The sequence below is a fragment of the Alternaria metachromatica genome (assembly GCF_023757995.1).
Source record: "Alternaria metachromatica strain BMP 0045 chromosome Unknown scaffold_3, whole genome shotgun sequence".
Classification (NCBI taxonomy): domain Eukaryota; kingdom Fungi; phylum Ascomycota; class Dothideomycetes; order Pleosporales; family Pleosporaceae; genus Alternaria; species Alternaria metachromatica.
In genome coordinates, this window is record NW_026055494.1 from 1,571,857 (window position 1) to 1,577,150 (window position 5,294).

Sequence of the window (5,294 nt, forward strand, 5' to 3'; positions counted from 1 at the left end):
TTTACTATTAAAACTAATATAGTAATACTTATTACTTAGCTTAATTACTTTTTTATAAATAACTTAGAATTAGTTATAAATTAGTAGATCTTTACTATTCTTCTTTAGAACTTTAATATTATCTACGTCTCTAGAAAGAAGAATATTATTATAAATACTTTCTTTTACTACTCTAAACCTAATAATTAGGTTCTACTAAAAGAGCCTAAGAATAATCTTAAAGAGTTTATTAACTACATAATTAAAAGTATAAAAGAAAAGCTACTACTTATTAGAGTAGCTTAGGTACTTAAGTATAAGTATACTAAACAATCTAAATAAATTACCTAGTTTCTTATTAACCTTAAGATTTCTAAAAGTATAATACTAAAAGAGCTTTATATATAGAAAAAAAGAGCTCTAAACTTCTTTATGCGTAATTACGCGCTCTTCTATAAGACTTTAAGAAACGTAGCTATACGCTATATTATTAATAACACTAATATCTACTTATAAACTATATAGTTAATATATAAGACTATTAGCTATTATAGAACTAACACTATATACTCTATACTCTTCTAATATTACTAGTAGTCTAATATATACAAAAACGTTTAAGAAAGAATTTAGCGTTATTCTAAATACTAGCTTTACTTCTCTAAGAGAAGAGTTAATATATTAACTAATATATATAGCTTTATAATTTAGAAGTTAGTTATAATTAATATAGTTTATATACTTTACTACTAAGATAAGAAGTATTTTATTATTACTAGAGAATACTTAAGTAGATAGCTAGAGGCTAGAGCGCTTTCTAACAACAAGTCTAGCACTATTACTAAGTTTATTTATAAGAATATTATCTATTAATAGAGTATAATATATAAGCTCTTAGTTAATAGTAGACTAGACTTTACTAAGGTAGTAAAGTATCTTATAGCTAACTATAAGATTAAGCGTATCTAGTTATTCTTATATAATCTACAAGCTATAGATAAGATTAAAAGTAGATATAAGCTTATTATTAATACTCTTACTAAGCTATTAGGCCTATAAGTAAATAACTTACCTACTATTCTTCTTACTAACTATATTTCTACTTAGTCTTAGACAGGCTATTTACTATACTAGTTAATTACTAGATAAAACCTAGTTCTTCTATTAGAATTAGAGCTTCTAATATAGTAGACTCTTTTATTCTATAAAGTAAAGAATTATATATAACTTCTAGTAATATACATAATATAATTAGACCTCTAGAACTAATTTACTAAGAATACTATTACCTATACTAATTAACTACGTTAAGCTAAAAAGAATTATTAAAATAACACTAAGAAGATACGCTATAAGAAGCTTTAACTTAGTAACCTAGTTCTTTTATAAAACTTTATATAAAAGATTAATATATTTAGAGATAAAAAGCTTAACGCTAGATAAATAAGTTTATATTATATTTAACGTCTATAGCTAGAGTAAGATACTTACTAGATTAAGAATCTTAATAGAATACTACTTCTATACACTATTTCTAGTAAAAGGCTAAAGCTTTTTTACTAATAAATACTAGAAAATATTACTAAGTAATATTATAGCTAGATAAAGCTCTATAACCTAGATAACTAGAAGAATACTAACGTCTCTACTAACGTGCTAGCTAGCTCTATTAATAATAATAAGAAAGATAGCTAGAATATTTCTTTCTAACTATAACTTAAGAAAGAAAAAGTAAGTAACGCTCTAAGACTTATTAGCTAGCTAAGCATTTTTCTAAAGCTTATTAGTTAGCTAAGTATAGTTATTACTAAGCGCTTTATAGAAGAAGAATAGAGAGTATTTAGACTAGACTTTATTTCTTTCTTTAATTCTAATATATTATTAGTATTAAATAGAGAAAGAGCTTAGGCTATAGAATAGTCTTTACTTAAAAAAGAGAAAAAAAAGTCTACTATAAGCTCTTTTATCTAAAAGCCTCTTTAATAATATATAGTCTACTATTACTAAGTATTTAAAGTATACTTCTTTAGTCTTTTTTTATTTCTTTCTCTTTTATTATATTAACTACACTATAAAGAATCTTAATATTATAAATATATATAAACTATATTAGTCTTATAGAGAAGTATTCTGTAAGTTCTACTAAAACTAAAGAGATATTACTCTTTTTACTTTTAATCTTAATTTATTTTAGCTTCTTTTCTACTACACTTATACCTTAATAGTAATAATAAGTTTTTACTTATTATACTTTCTTTCTAGCTTTTATTAACTCTTACTACTACTAGTAAAAAAAGTATCTAACTTCTCTATAGTCTTAAACTATACTAGATAAACGTATTATAAACTATAAGATAAGTAGTAATAAAGATAGCGTAGCGCTTATAGTAGCGTTTAGCTAAAAGCTACTACTAAAGCCTAAGGTAAACGCTACTCTAAGTACTTTCTACTATCTCTAACTTCTCTACTATAATATTAATACTAAATAATATAGAAAAAGAGTTTATTATAAATAGTAATACCTCTTCTTATAAGCGCTAGGTAGTATATATTTAGATACTCTTAGTAGAGTATAAGTACTATAAATCTTAAGATAAAGTAGAAAAGATAGCTACTACTATTCTTACTATTTTACTATATTCTATCTTATATTAGATTCTTTACTACTAGTCTACTAGACTATAGAGTTATACAACTACTAAGGCGTTACCTCTACCTAGTAATAACTACCTAAACTTAGTTAATTTACTATTTTAAGCTTCTTAAGCTACTTAAATTAAAGCTTAGAATAGTAATTTCTAGTTATATTAGTTTATCTATAGTTAGGTCTCTAGAAAGTAACTACTACTAGGTAGATAAGAACGTATCTATTCTACTACTATCTTAATATACTTAGAACGTCTAGAGAATATAGTAGCTATAATTCTATATATAATAACTAGCTATAACTCTATATATAACTATCTAGAAACTACTATAATAACTATAACTACTTTATCTTTAGTAACTAATTCTCTATTACCTTTATACGCTCTTAGAGATAATAAAAGAAAAAGCTATAAGTATTATAGCTCTTTTATAACTTTAATATTAGAAATACTAGTGCTAATTATAATAAGTATTACTTTTTTAACTATTCTATCTAGCTTTAAACTCTCTTTAAACTATATTTATATAGTTATTATAGTCTTTTAGCTATAATTCTAATAATTATAGTCTATAATAGTTTTAATATATAGATTTTAGGTAAGTTAGAATTTTATCTAAAATCTAGTTATTACTACTATAATAATATAACGCTATCTATTTACTAATACTATTATACACGTAAGAACACTACTAAGTATAATAGCTAATTACGTAATTAATTACCTTACCTTTACTATAATTTTACTTTCTAACTTTACCTATTAATATTATAATATTATAATACTATAATAGATAGAGGCCTCTTAATTATATATATATATATACCTCTTCTTAGCTATTACTTTTTTTTTTCTTCTCTAACTTTCTTAATCTTTTCTTCTTACCTCTATACACTATAGTTGCCTCTTAGAAGTAGACTATATCTTCTTTCTCTCTTTATTAACTTAACCTTTTTTATTTTCTACTTTAGTAATTATAACTTTAACTATAACTACTATATCTAGCGTAAAGAACTATAATAAGTCTATAGGCTACTTAAACCTTCTCTATAACTTCTAGTTACTATTAACTCTATATATAAGAGCGCGCGCTTAGCTTACTATATCTATAACTAATTCTATAAATAAGTATATAAGTATAACTATATATATATATATAAGCTTAGTACTATTAGTTCTATACTATAAGCTAGTCTAGTAAGAGTTTCTTTATAAAAGCTAGTCTTAGATTACTAAAGAAAAATACCTATACTACTAGAAGCTTAGTAGAAGATAGCTAGTAATAAGAATAAAGATAAGAGAAAAGCTATAAATACTAGAAAGTCTTCTTTCTTTTATAGCTAAGGCTCTTCTTTATAAGAGACTTCTTCTTAGAAAAGTCTACTTTTTAAGCTTTATATACCTAGTCTAACTAAGAATTTTACTACTTTAGGTATCTATAGTTAAGCCTCTAGAAGTAACACTAGCTCTTTCTCTACTACTTCTTCTAGTTTATAACTAAAGAAAGATACTTTTATAATTATTTAGGCTCTATATACTAAAGCTAAGAACTAAGTTTTTACTTTAGTTTAGAACTAGAATCTCTAGAATCTAAATATTAATAGTAAGATAATAAAGTTTATTACTAGTCTTAAATAGTAGTCTTCTAAGTAATAGAAAGTTATTCTTAATACTTTTATAACTAACACAACTTTTCTATTTAACTAGATTACTAACTTTATTCTTAAAGTATCTAATATAGTTAAGACGCTACTAGAGCTTATAGATAAGTATAGTAGTGTTAAAGTATTTAATAGCTAGTATTAAGTCTTAAGCTAAGCTAAGAATACTAAAGATAAGTATATTATAGAGCTAACTACTACTACTAAAAGTATTAATGTATTAGAGCCTAGTCTTATAAGCTACGTTTTTTACTTTTTAAGTAAGGTTCTATATAACTACTAGACTATATCTAATATATAGTTCTACCTTAGGCGCCTAGATATTAGTAACGCAGCTCTTTTCTTAGTTTAAGTAGTAGCTATTTATATCTATACTCTACGTAAAAGTACTAAAACTAATATTATTATATAAGACTAGACTACCTTAAGAGATTTTATTAAGGTAACTATTTAGTTTACTAAGAAGAATCTACTTTCTAAGATACTATCTCTTTTAAAGCATTTTATTAAAGTATTAAAAAAAAACTATAATAAGTATAGTATAACACTAAGTATACTTAGCCTTACTACTAGAAATATTATAGTTTCTTTTACTTATAAGTATAAGAAAGACAGTACTTATAATAGTTAATATAAGTTTTAGTAATATATCTTTCTATATATAGCTAATAAGTACTCTAATAAGAACTACTAAATTATATATACTCTCTATAGTAGTAATAATATAATAATTACTAATACTATAGCTAGATACTAGATAAAGCTTTACTCTACTTATTAATTAGGTATTTCTATTATAATAGAACTTAGATTATCTCTATATAAGTTAAGAGTAATTAATAAAAGTAGTAATTATATTAAAGTAGAGCTAAAGAAGATTAGAGTAAGGTAACTAAGTAGAGCTAGATTAGTTACTTCTTTAGTAAACTTAAAAAAGTAGGTACACTAAGAGCGCTAGGCTAGTCTTAAGGTAGTTAAGAAGAGAGTAGTAGTAGCTAAATTATAG